Below are 14929 nucleotides of genomic sequence, written 5' to 3'. Positions count from 1 at the left end.
TTCTTGCAATAAGATAAGACATATAGCTATTACATGTCCTAACAATGACAATAAGGATAAACTGCAAAGGTTTAGAAAGTGTAAAGGAGGAGGTAGGAGAAATTGTCTTGTTGCAGTGGATGAAGGTGTTGCCGATGAAGAATCTGAGGATGAAGAGAATGAGGACATAGTGTTTGTAGCTGTAAAGGAAGAGGTGTCTGATCAGAAAGACCTTGTCTCTCTCATTGACAACTCTAATGAGTGGATCATTGATAGCAGGTGTTCTGACCACATGACCGGTGACCAGAGAAAGCTTTTGTCTATAGAAGAATATGATGGAGGTGTTGTCTAGTTTGACAATGATGAACCTTGCATGGTGAAAGGAAAATGATCCATCTCATTGAATGGAAAGAGCAGTGTGAATGATATCTACTCGGTGGAAGGCCTTAAGCACAACCTTCTGAGTGTTGCTCACCTGAATGACAAAGGACCCATTCTGGAGTTCAAAGGTGGAGTCTACAAAATAATTGGAAAGAGTGGTGAACTTATTGCCACTGGTAAGTAGACCAGAGGAAACCTGTTTCAGATGAATGCCAAGATTAGTCAGTGCCTAATGGAAAAGTTTGATGATAGTTAGATATAGCATAGGAGACTTTGTCATATGAATTTTGATAATATTGTAAAGGCTAGTAAGATCAAGGTAGTAAGTGGATTGTCTTTGCTGAACAAACCAAAGAATGCTTTATGCAGAGAATGTCAACTTGGGAAGATGTCTTCCTCAACATTCAAAGGTAAGTAATTTTCAGCAAAGAACTAACTTGATCTAGTGCACACTGATTTGTGTGGTCCGATGAAAACTAGAAGCATTCAGGGAGATCGGTATTTCATCATTTTTACCGATGACTACTCAAGAATGATGTGGATCAGATTCTTGAAAGACAAGTCTGAGGCATTGGGAAAGTTCAAAGCCTTTAGAGAATTGGTGGAGAAGGAGAGCGGTAGAAGAATAAAATTCATAAGAACCAATTAGGGAGGTGAATTCACTTCTGATGAATTCAACAAGTACTATGAAGAGAATGGAATCTAGAGGCAGTTGTCTACCCCAAGGACACCACAACAGAGTGGTATAATAGAAAGGAATATTCCGACGAGGGTTTCACCGACAGAGCTTTGTTAAATATCTTTAATGATATGCATAAGTGGTGTTGGTGCAACTTCTAGTGGAGATTTAGGATACTGATGGTGATCATGTTTGAGACTTAGTTGATTGGAATCATTTCTTTAGCATGTGTGGACCTATATTGGGTCTCGGTATTGTCTGCTTTATGGACCAACTTAAGGTAACATGTGGATTGGACCTCTCAATGTGTTTCTAAGATGTCTTATGGGTTGGATATTATTTGTTTGGTCTCAAGTCGACATGTTTTGTAATTATGTAATTGATTTATTATCTGGTGGTCGGCCTTATTGTTTGTGGTTGAGGGTTTGTATATATTTGATGTAAGATGTTATTGTAGATCATGGTATGGTATGGGATATGTGAGGATACGTGTGTGTGTGAATAATGTAATAATCATTCAAGAAGAGGATTTGGTCGATCATTGGTGAACGAGTTGGGTTTATGTAAGAGGATTTAGTCCTCTGGTATTGAGCTTAACCAGAACTGTACTCAGGCATAGGAGATTCTATCTTTCCAGTTCATTCTGTCCTCCGGGGTGTAGTCTGGATTTCTATGTAGTCAGTGAGACTCCTTTTGTGATGAGCAATGTGCTATAGGTTGTTGGCCTTCCTGCAAGTGTAGGCCCCTCAATTGTAATTGAAATACTTATAGAAAAAGTATTATCTGACTGTGGGTAGGCTTCCCACCATGGTTTTTCCCTTTACTAGGTTTCCCACGTATAAATCTTTGTGTTATGTGAATGATATTTATTCTCTGATTGTTGTTTATGATTAATTGGTTTATCTACTCTTTCGGTAATTGGTCTATGTATTCTGTGTTGGCATTTGATGAAGCGGTGACAATGTATGTTGTCATTGATGTCAATAAATGCTCAAGCAATAAAACTGGTATGCACTAGTATGAATATAGCAAGTAGTTATGGTCAATCGGGATGGAGTGCACTAGTGTCAGGGTTCACTAAGTGTGACTAATAGTTGGTAGTCTCTATTAAGCTCTAGGGTTACCGATATGGATTGTGCGGTGCAACCGATCATGTTGTGTGAATGTAAGGAAAAGAATCTAGATGCCATGTCATCTGTGTGCACATGAAGAATTTCCTTGAGGATCTTGCACATGAAGGTCGAATGCATTGAATGCCTATCTTGGGAATGCACGATTTTTTGAATGGTGTAAGAAGAGCACATGATGGGTTACTATTTTCTAGATGCGGTGAAGATCGGATGATGCAAAATGACTTGAGATCTATTTTAGATCATTTCACTCTATGCAATATGTTTGGACGGTCAGGATTGGACCGCTTGTAATTGTAAACCTAAATTGATTAGGGTTTAGGGTTTATACTACCGACCTAATTGTTGTCTATAAGGTTGATGATGTTTGTTATTGTTTATCTTGGCAAAAGTTGTGTGTGTGTGTTCATGTGTTGGAGATTAGATACTTGCCAAACCAAAATGTGGAATCTGTAGAGTTTGATTGCAGAGGAGAGGAGCTAAAAAGGATCTGCCTTAGCAAGTAGTGCTGTTATCCAAGCTTTACCTGTTGACTTCTAACCATTTCAACAGAAGGAAAATCCCCTGACCAGGTAGCTTTAACAGGCTTGTTGCAAATCCTCTAATTAGGTGACTCAAGTTCATTGAGTTCTTTAAATCCTCTAGCGAGGTAACCTTTAATAGGATTTCAACCTTTAATAGGGTTTATAGCCATCCCTTTACTAGGTGATCCCTAATAGGATCGGTTCCTAACATAACTTTATTGTAAAGGCTCCTAACAGAGTGGACTTCAAAAGAGATCAAAACAAGCTTGTGGGTATTCATCCTCATCGTGGTTTTTCCCATTTGGGTTTCCACATGAAAAATTTGTGTGTTATGGGTTGTGAGTTTTTATGTGATGATTGAGTAGTTTTTTATTAAAGTTGAATATGCATGCAAAGCTAAATGATTGTGGTATTATTGATGCAACTCATGCATGACTAAACTGGTAAAGTAGATATCAAGATCTAAGATCTGTTGAATGTTGTTTTAAGTACTTTTGGTTAATTGGTTTAGCTACTTGAAGCATTTTTTGTTTAACTGATATTAATATGGTTAAGTACAATGGTATAGACAATCGATTATCTATGTTAAAAGAGTGTCAAAATATTGAAACAATATTTTCCCTATACTGATTCACCCCCCCCCCTCTTAGTACCGGTTAGGGTATTAGTTGTTCATCATTATTCATCAATTGATATCAGAGTGACTATAGGTCCTTGGTGATATAAGCCTAATTGCTTGAGGCAAAATATCCTTCTTTAATGATGAAGAGGGAAGGTCCTAAGTTCAATAGGGATAACTTCAAAATATGGAAGGATGGGATGAAGATTTATATCAAGAGTTTGGGCGCTCAACACTAGAGCTATGTCGAGAATGCCTATTTAATCCCCACTGCCACTCTAACTGGTGATCAGAAAAGAGAGATTCAAGAAACTGGGCAAGTCATGGAAGCCCTTATTAGCAGCTTGTTCGATATTGAGTCCATTGATGTACAAGATAAGGACAATCCTAAGGATGTATGAGACACACTAGAAAACATTTATGGTGGTGATGAGCATGTCAAGCAGGCTAAGGAAGAAAGCCTTAGAGGAAAATTTGAAGACATGAGGTTGGTTGAAGGTGAGACCATTCCTAAATATGACAAAAGGATAAAGACTATGGTTAGAGATATCAAGAGCACTGGTGGAACAATTGATGATGTCACCATTGTCAGTAAATTTCTAAGATCATTATTACCAGTCTATGCAATTAGGGTTGCCGCTATTTAGGAGTTAAGGTCTATCAACAAGACAAAGGTATTTCTAGACTCTATCATTGCAAAGTTGGTTGCATATGAATTGAATAGCTATGATGATAGTGTTCAGAAGACAGAGTCATTCTTTAGAGCGTCTATTTCCTTTGCACCAACTAGAAAAGGAAAAGAAGTTAACACCAGTTATGAATCCAAGCCAAGCAGAGATATGGATGATGAGGAGATTCTGATGGATTTTGAAGCTCTTCTTGCCAGGAGACTTCCAAAAGGCACCAGAAAATATAGAGGTAAGCTTCCTCCAAAATGTTTTTCCTATAATAAGATAGGACATATAGCTATTACCTATCCTAGCAATGACAATAAGGATAAACCATAAAGGTTTAGAAAGTATAAAGGAGGAGGTTGGAGAAATTGTCTTGTTGCAGTGGATGAAGGTGTTGCCGATGAAGAATCTGAGGATGAAGAGAATGAGGACATGGTGTTTGTAGCTGTAAAGGAAGAGGTGTTTGATCAGAAAGACCTTGTCTATCTCATTGACAACTCTAATGAGTGGATCATTGATAGCGGGTGTTCTCACCACATGACTGGTGATCGGAGAAATTTTTTGTCTTTGGAAGAATATGATGGAGGTGTTGTGCGATTTGGAAATGATGAACCTTGCATGGTGAAAGGAAAAGGATCCATCTCATTGAATGGAAAGAGCATAATGAATGATATCTACTCGATGGAAGGCCTTAAGCACAAACTTTTGAGTGTTTCTCACCTAAATGACAAAGGACCCATTTTGGAGTTCAAAGGTGGAGTCTATAGAATAATTGGAAAGAGTGGTGAACTTATTGCCACTGGTAAGTAGACCAAAGGAAATCTATTTTAGATGAATGCCAAGATTAGATAGTGCCTAATGGAAAAGTTTGATGATAGTTGGATATGGCATAGGAGACTTTGTCATATGAATTTTGATAATATTATAAAGGCTAGTAAGATCAAGGCAGTAAGTGGATTGCCTTTGCTGAACAAATCGGAGAATGCTTTATGCAGAGAATGTCAACTTGGGAAGATGTCTTCCTCAACATTCAAAGGTAAGTATTTTTCAGCAAAGAACTGACTTGATCTAGTGCACACTGATTTGTGTGGTCCGATGAAAACTAGAAGCATTCAGGGAGATCGGTATTTCATGATTTTTATTGATGACTACTCAAGAATGATGTGGATCAGATTCTTGAAAGACAAGTCTGAGGCATTGGGAAAGTTCAAAGCCTTTAGAGAATTGGTGGAGAAGGAGAGTGGTAGAAGAATAAAATTCATAAGAACCAATCAGGGAGGTGAATTCACTTCTGATGAATTCAACAAGTACTATGAAGAGAATGGAATCTAGAGGCAGTTGTCTACCCCAAGGACACCACAACAGAATGGCATAATAGAAAGGAATAACAAGACTGTAGTTGAAGCGGCCAGAACTATATAGATCCAAGAAAAGGTTGCTCACACTTTTTGGAGAGAATCGGTAAGCACAGTAGTCTATAATATGAATTGGGTACTCATCAAGAAAGGTAAAGACAAAACCCCCTATGAGTACTAGAATGGGAGAACTCCTAATGTGAGTTATTTTAAAGTGTTTGGCAGTAAGTGCTATATCAGGAGAGGTGAGCATCTGAGAAAGTTTGATGCTAAATGTGATGAAGGAATATTTCTAGGATATTCACTAAAAGAAAAGCTCTCAAATGCTACAACAATAGGACTCAAAAAATTGTTGAGAGTATCAATGTTAGGGTTGATGAATCCCCTAAGGAGCTTGAGGAAAATTGTAGCAAGTAAGAGAAAGACGAACTAGGTGTAGCCTTCAGGGAACTGTTTAAGAAGGAAACAAGTTGCAAACAATAGAAAGACCTCAGTGTTCTGATACCAGTAGAAGCTGAAGTTGGTGAAGGAGAATATGAAGTGCAAGAAGAAGAGGAAAAGCAAGCAGAACTAGCTAGGGTCATTCCTAGGTATATGAAACTACATCATGATACGAAGCAGATCATAGGAGACAAAGATGCAGGAATACTTACAAGGAGGAAGGTGAAAGAAAACTCTTGCATGATTTTAAAATTTGAGCCTAAGACCACTAGAGAGACACTTACCAATGAAGACTGGATAAAGGAAATGGAAGAGGTGTTGGACTAGATAGAGAAGAATACAATGTGATCCTTGGTACCCAGACTAGAACACAAGAATGTTATTGGTACCAAACAAGTCTTCAGGAATAAGCTGAATGAAGAAGGCACAATGGTAAGGAACAAGGCAAGACTTTTATGCAAGGGATATGCTCAGGAAGAAGGAGGAGACTATCAAGAAACCTTTGCCCCAGTGGCTAGACTGGGAGGTGTCCGAATGCTACTTGCATTTGTAGCATTCAAGGGATTCAAGGTATACCAGATGGATGTGAAGTCTGCATTCTTGAATTGAATCCTAGAAGAAGAAGTGTATATTGAGCAACCAGATGGGTTTGCTTTGTCAGAAGATAGTAACATGGTGTGTAGATTACACAAGTCCCTGTATGGATTGAAATAAGAACCAAGAACATGGTATGAATGGTTACACTCTCATCCTGTGAAGATAGGATTTCAGAGAACACGTGAGGACATCAACATATACCTAAAATATGAAGGTGATCAGACACTGGTTTGTGAAGTATTTGTAGATGACATAATCTTTGGAGGAGATGAAGAAATCAGTCATGCATTGGCAGATGAAATGAAGAAAGTGTTTGAGATGTCTCTCATTGGAGAGATAAAGTTCTTCATTGGTCTACAGATTTAGCAGATGAAAGAAGGAATATTCATTATCGAGTCTAAGTATATCAAAGAGGTATTGAAGACCTTTGGCATGAAGGATAGCAAACTGGTTGGAACACAGATGGTGACCGGTTACGTTGGTAAATGAGAAGGAGTACCAGTCAATAATTGGTAAGTTACATAATATGGTGTACAACAGACCAGATATTGCTCATGCGGTGGGCATAGTGGCCTATTTTCAGAAGAGTCCAAGAGAATCCCACTTGGTGGCATTGAAGAGGATTCTTAGATACTTAAAGGGATAGTTTATTATGGATTGTGGTATCCATACAATGGTGATTTTGATCTCAGAGTGTTTATCGAAGTAGATTGGGTAGGTAATGTGGATGACCAGAAGAGCCCAATCGGTGGAGTGTTCTTCCTTGGTGGAAGACTAGCTTCATGGATGAGCAAGAAGCAGAGCTGTATTTCCCTGTCTACAACTGAAGTGGAGTATGTGGCAACATTTATGAATTGCACTTGGGAAATCTGGATGAAGCATGTAATGAATGTCTTCAAAGTGACTATATCTAAACCAATGAGTATTTTCTGTGATAATACTAGTGCAATAAACATTTCAAAAAATCCAGTACTACATGCTAGGACTAAGCACATTCAACCCAAGTATCATTTCTTGAGAGAAAAGGTTCAAAATAAAGTGGTTGTATTAGAACATGTTTCTAGTAAGGAGCAGCCAACAGACATATTCACGAAGCCCTTACCAAAGACTACATTTATCTATTTGAGAGTCGAATTAGGTGTTTTGCCCCTTCATGAAGTAAACTAGAGTTGTGTGCTCCATATCAATTAGGTACTACCATGTCAGATCTTACTGGATTGATGTGCTACTTCATTGGGGGAGAAGCATGGTGAAGATTGGAAGCTTGTGCCTCCACTTTGGCATTTTTGTCAAAGGGGGAGAAGATATCTAATGATGTATGGGGGAGAAGATATATTGTTTGGAGAGAAGATATCTGATCATGAAGACATATGGAAGAGTACACAATGACCAGTCCAAATTGTGGTGGTTGTGATATTTGAACTGGTATATGTTATTGAGGATGGTGCAAATACTGAGTAATGATAGATAGAGTATTGTCATCAACTCCAAAGGGGGAGATTGTTGGCATCTGATGAAGCAGTGACAATGTATGTTGTCATTGATGTTAATAAGTGCTCTGGGAAGAGAACTTGTATGCACTAGTATGAAGACTAGAAGCGGTTATGGTCAACCGGGATGGAGTGGACTGGTGTCAGGGTTCACTAAGTGTGACTACTGGTTGGTAGTCTCTGTTCAACTCTAGGGTTAAAGGTATGGCCTATGCGGTGCAACCGATGGTATTTTATGAATATAAGGATAAGGATCGGGATGCCACATAAACTATGTGCATGTGAAGAATTTCCTTGAGGATCTTGCGCATGAAGATCGAATGCATTTAATGCCTATCTCAACAATGCACGATTTTCTGAGTGGTGTATGAAGAACGCGTGATGGGTTAGCATTTTCCAAATGCGGTGAAGATCAAACATGCAAAATAAAATAAGATCTATTTTAGATCGTTTCACTCTATGCAATATGTTTGGATGGTCAGGATTGGACCGCTTGTAATTGTAAACCTAAATTGTTTAGGGTTTAGGGTTTATGCTACCAACCTAATTGTTGTCTATAAGGTCGATGATGTTTGTTATTGTTTATATTAGAAAAATTTATGTGTGTGTCCATGTGTTGGAGATTAGATACTTGCCAAACCAGAATGTGGAATTTGCAAAGTGTGATTATAGAGGAGAGGAGCTGAAAAGGATCTGCCTTAGCAAGTAGTGTTGTTATCAGATCAGAACTTTACCTGTTGACTTCTAACCATTTCAATAGAAGGACGATCCCTTGACTAGGTAGGTTTAACAGGCTTGTTGCAAATCCTCTAATCAGGTGACTCAAGTTCATTGAGTTCTTTAAATCCTCTAGCGAGGTAACCTTTAATAGAGTTTATAGCCATCCCTTTTCCTAGTGATCCCTAATAGGATAGGTTCCTAACAGAACCTTATCGTAAAGTTTTTAACTGGACTATGCTCTTAACATAGTGCACTTCAAAAGAGTTCAAAACAAGCTTGTGGGTATTCATCCGCACCATGGTTTTTCCCATTTGGGTTTCCACCTAAAAAATCTGTGTGTTATGGGTTGTGAGTTTTTATGTGATGATTGGGTAGTTTTTGATTAAAGTTGAATATGCATGCAGTGCTAAATGATTGTGGTATTATTGATGCAACTCATGCATGACTAAATTAGTAAAGTAGCTATCAATATCTGAGTTCTGTTGAATGCTGTTTTAAGTACTTTTGGTTAATCGGTTTAGCTATCTGAAGCATTTATGTTTAACTAGTATTGCTATGGTTAAGTATAGTGGTATAGATAATCGATTATTTGTGTTAAAATAGTGTCAAAATATTGAAGCAAGTTTTTGCCTATACTGATTCACCCCCCCTCTCAGTACCGGTTAGGGTATTAGTTGTTCATCATTATTCATCATTTTGGTATTGATCTTCTAGGTTCTGGTATTATTAAAGTTTTAATTACTTAAGGTTTTGTTAATCTGGTGACAACTGATTCAACCCCTCACCTCTTAGTTGTCTTTTGGTTATTTGAACTGTCTAACAGTGCCATGCTAGATAGATCTACAGTGGAAATAGAGAGGTTTTCAAAGGGGGTGATTTAGATTGTGTTGTTGTTATTCACACTGGAAAATTGAAGGTAGATGAAGATAAGCTTGTTGACATGGAATAAACAGAGATGTGTCGAGGCACTTGGATGTCGACTGATTCTCACAAGGTTGATTTGTGAGGTGTTTTGTTGGGTCGAGTCATATTAGTGGAGGAAGATACTAAGAAGGGGGTGAATCTGTATTAACAATTATTTCAAACTTAAACTTAAATTGACAAAACTTCACCAAATCAATCACAAACCAGTAAGAAACTATTTACTAGTACTGGTAATCACTAATATCCAACTGCTAAACTGGTTTATCAAAACTTCTCATTAATTGCTCATCAACATACATAAACTGAAAGTAAATCAAATCAACACATAAAAAAAATTCACCAAATGAACACTAAAATTTTCACATGGAAACCCAAAAATGGAAAACCCATAGTGGGAATTGGTACCCAAACAAATTGTGCACTCTTTTGGAATGCACCCTATTAGGAGCCTTGCCCAGTTAGGAGCAAACCCTCTTAGGAGTCACTTGGCTAAGGTATTGATATGATGAGCCCTGTTAGGAGCTTTGCCCTATTAGAAGAAACCTTGTAAGAGGATTTAAGAATAAGATGTTGACCTACCTAGTTAAGGGATTTACAATTTAAGGCCTATTAGAACCTACCTAGCTAAGGGATTTTGTCTACTGCAACTATTAGGGAACAACATATGAATGATCTTGAAATAGCACTAACTGCTTGCTTGTTCAGATCCAATTTAACTCCAATCTTTTACACTCTTACAGATACACCACATTGGTTCAACTTCACACTATTTTCTCAATTCATCGACACAACAAACATCAACTATACTGACCTAAATAACCTTTACATCTTAGTTAGTTACAAAACCCTAGATACATAAAAAATTCAAATGGATTTACAACATAGATCATCACCAATCTTTACAATTCATTACAGATCATCAAATGGATCATTACAATCAATTATAGTCATTGAATGATCATTGCACCTTTATCTAATACATTTTCAAACACTTAGCTCATTCTGTAAAGCACTTCACACATTTCCAAGAAATTCTCTCTTTGATCGGGCCAAAACATCATTCAAATACTTCACATGGTTTCAGCCATGTCATCACCAACTTATAAACATAATGTAATACACTGTTGAACTCAAAATCATTACCGATTATAAGAATTGAATACCAATTCTTAAACCATTCTTAAACCTTACAAAAAATATAACATAAATCATAAACATGCTTTCTGGCAATCAAAGCATGATGTAGTTCTAGTCAAATATATATTACAATGATACAAATACATTTTCAAAACCTCAACACTTGACTCATCACCAATCTCCAGAACCAATCAAAGAATTGCCACCTTTACTGGTTGGGGTCCTAATTCCTAGTTCACTATCTTCATTACCAGTAAGGCATTTTTGGTAGATCAAAAAAGACTTAGATGACAAAATAAACATGAAAAACATAGTTGCTACATAATTTTCCATCAATGACAACACAAATAACTGATAAAATTCATTAATTCAATAATCTCAATCTCTTCATCACTATATCATTACCATCAGTCCTTTACCAGTTCATCAACATTCTTCATCGGCATCTATTATGCCAATCATGCCAACAATCTCACCCTTTGGCATTGATGGCAACACCAGCATATTTAACTATCAACTATGAACTTCTCTGACGCCTTCACTCACTCTTGTTTTTTTGCACTTCTTCACCTGCTCTAATTCTTGTCCTCTTGGTCATGTTACTTCTCCCTGGATCATATTACGTCTCCCCCTTTCTCTTACAATTCTTCTCCCCTTTTGACAACAATGCCAAAGGTGAAAATATATCTCTAGTCTTCATTCCTACTATTGTTGTCTCCAACATCTCTACAAATCTTATCTAAGCTGCTCCCATTGTGGAGTAGCCAATATTTCATCAATCCACAGTGAAAAATATTTATTAATCCCACTGGATTGGTGCATCTCCTGCATCTTAGTTGATCTTATGTGGGGGTTTGACTCCTTGTTTACCTCTAAGGTACTCAAAGGTTGTCTTCAGCAAAGGTTTAGTGAAGATGTTTGCTAACTTCTCTTTTCTTCTCACATATTCCATTCTAAATTTCTTCTCTTGTACTCTTTCCCTTAGAAAGTGATATTTCAGTTCTATATGCTTTGTCCTTGCATGTAACACATGATTTTTTGAAATATTAATAGCACTAGTAATGTCACAATAAATAATCATTGGTTCAGACATATCTTTCTTGAAACCTTCCAACACATGTCTCATCCAGATTGTTTGTGTACAATTCATAGATGCTGCAACATATCCTGCTTCAGCAGTTGCCTATAATACACAAGTTTTCTTTTTACTTGTCCAAGAAACCAATCTAACTCCAAGAAGAATACCTCCACCGGTAGTGCTATTTCAGTCATCAACATTGCCTACACAATCTGCATCAGTAAACACATTCAAAGAAAAGTCATCTTTATAAGGATACCATAAACCATAATCCATTGCGCCTTTCAAATATCTAAATATCCTTTTCACCGCTATCAAGTGAGTCTCCTTGGGATCTTTCTAAAATCTAGCAACCAATCCAACAACATGTGCAATATCTGGTCTACTATGAACAACATAATGTAACTTACCAATCATGGACCTACATTCCTTTTCATCTACAAATGATGAATCATCCTGTTTAAACAACTTACAACCTTTCACCATTATAGTACCAACTTGTTTGCAATCTTCCATGCTAGAGGTTTTCAATACTTCTTTTACATAATATTCCACCATCTAGTTGCTGCACCTACAACCAAATGAAAAATTTAATCTCACCAATAAGAGACATTTCAAATTATTTCTTCATTTTCTTAGCAAAATCCATACATACATCATCATCACTACCAAAAATTATATCATCAACAAAAACTTCTGCTATCACCATTCAATCTCCATCAGTCTCTACATATATGTTACTATCCTCACCAGTACGTTGGAATCCTATCTTGATCAAATGTGTATGCAATCTTTCAAACTATGCTCTTGGTGCTTGCTTCAAACCATATAGATCCTTGTGTAATTTACAAACCATATTTTCATCTTCACTTAAGGGAAATCCATTTAGTTGTTATATATAAAATTCTTCTTCTAGGATACCATTCTAGAAAATCTGATTTAACATCCATCTGATATACCTTAAATCCTTTAAAAGAATCAAAGGAAAGTAACATTCTTACACCTTCCAATCTTTCCACCAATGCAAAGGTTTCACCATAGTCTTCTCCTTCTTCTTGTGCATAGCCTTTGCATACAAGTCTTTCTTTATTCCTTACAACCTTGCCATCTTCATTTAACTTGTTTCTAAAAACCTATTTTGCACCTATAACATTCTTCTCTTCTAGTCTAGGAACATTTGTTGAGGTCTTGTTTTTCTCTATTTGATCCAATTCATCACTCATAGCATTAATCCACTCATCATCCTTCAATGCTTCTCTTACTGTTTTAGGCTCAATAGTAGAAATCAGACAATAGTTTTCTCTGATTTTCCTTCTAGTGTGTACACCAACATTCTTATCTCCTATAATTTGGTCTTCTAAATTCTTTAATCTAACATACCCTGGTATTACCGGTTTTGATGGTGTGCCTTCTTCCTCATCACTTTCATCATTTACTAGTTGAGCACCTATTTCTGGATTATTCTGTTCATCATTCCTCTACACTTTTGGTTCTATAAACATAAGGTTTTCTTCATCATTTTTAGGCTCAAATCTACTGGTGTCATTAGATTTCTTAGAGAATTCCTCAACCTTAACATTTACACTTTCAACTATCTTCTTAGTTCTCTTGTTATAACATTGGAATGCTTTATTCTTGGTAGAGTATCCAAGAAATATCCCCTCATCACACTTAGTATAAAATTTTCCAGTAACATCATCTCTCTTAATAAAACATTTATTCACAAAAAATTTAAAGTAGCTGACATTAGGAGTCTTATCATTCCAAAGTTCATAAGGTGTTTTATCATTACCTTTCTTAACAAGTACCTAGTTTAAAATATAAACAACTATACTACTTGCTTCCCTCCAAAACATCTTTGGTATTGCACCTTGTATCAACATTGTTCTAGCAACTTCCACAATTGTCCCATTCCTTCTCTCAGCAATTCCATTTTGTTATGGAGTTTTGGGTGCTAACATTTGCCTCTTAATTCCCTGTTCATCACAAAACTTCACAAACTCATGAGAAGTGAACTCACCTCCCTAGTTAGATCTCAGACATTTCAAACTCCTCCTAGTTTCCTTTTCAACTAAATCATTAAATGCCTTGAATTTATTGAAATCCTCGAACTTTTCTCTCAAAAAAGTTACCCACATCATCTTTGAAAAAATCATCAGTAAAAATCATAAAGTACTTATCATCATAATATCTTCTAGTCCTCATAGGACCACATAGATCAGTGTGAACGAAATCAAGGATATGCTTTGAAGAAAAAAATTTACTCTTAAAAGATACATAAGTCATCTTACCCATCGAACAACCCTTACACAACACATTGTCCGGTTTCACAAGCAAGGGAATACCTCTCAAAATACTTGATGTGCTAACCTTTATCAAATTTTGAAAGGTCACATCACAAAACCTCTTGTGTCATAACTAGTTGTCTTCAATCTTAGCCACCAAACAACTATTCACATTAGTATTCAGATGAAAAAGATTACCTCTAGTCTTCTCTCTAGTAGCAATCAACTCTCCTTTACTTCCAAGGATCCTACACATTCCACTCTTAAATTCAAGAAGATTTCCTTTATCATTTAATTGTCCAACACTCAATAAGTTATTTTTTAATTCATCTACCCAAAATACATCACCTGCATTACTTTTTCCATTTAATGAAATAGATCGTTTACCTTTAACCATGCAAGGTGACATGTTACCAAACCTTACCACACCACCATCAAATTATTCAAGAGATAAGAACTTGTTTCTATCACCGGTCATGTGGTGTGAGAAACCATTGTCTATTATCCATTCATCACTACTATCCATGTGTGATACCAAATCTTTTTCATTAGTCAAATCTTCCTTCACAACAACAAAGACAATTTCCTCATTGTCCTCTTCCTCAGATTTCTCACCTGTCACACCTTCATCCACTACAACATAGCGATGTTTCTTTCCTTTTCCTTTAAATTTCCTAAACTTTTCCTTTTTATCACCATTAGGACAATTTTCAGCAACATGTTCAATTTTATTGCAGGAAAAACACTTCAGAGGAAGTTTACCTTTGTACTTACTGGTGCCTCAAGTTCCATCAGATGATTTTCATAATTACCATCTCCTCTTCTACCACCATGACTAGACTTGCAGTCATGATTATGAAAAATATCCTTTCCTTTCTTCATAGATGTATCGGTTACAGAAGCCTTAAAAGAAGAT

The sequence above is a fragment of the Cryptomeria japonica genome, chromosome 7 (assembly GCF_030272615.1).
Source record: "Cryptomeria japonica chromosome 7, Sugi_1.0, whole genome shotgun sequence".
Lineage (NCBI taxonomy): Eukaryota > Viridiplantae > Streptophyta > Pinopsida > Cupressales > Cupressaceae > Cryptomeria > Cryptomeria japonica.
This window is presented reverse-complemented; position numbering follows the sequence as displayed.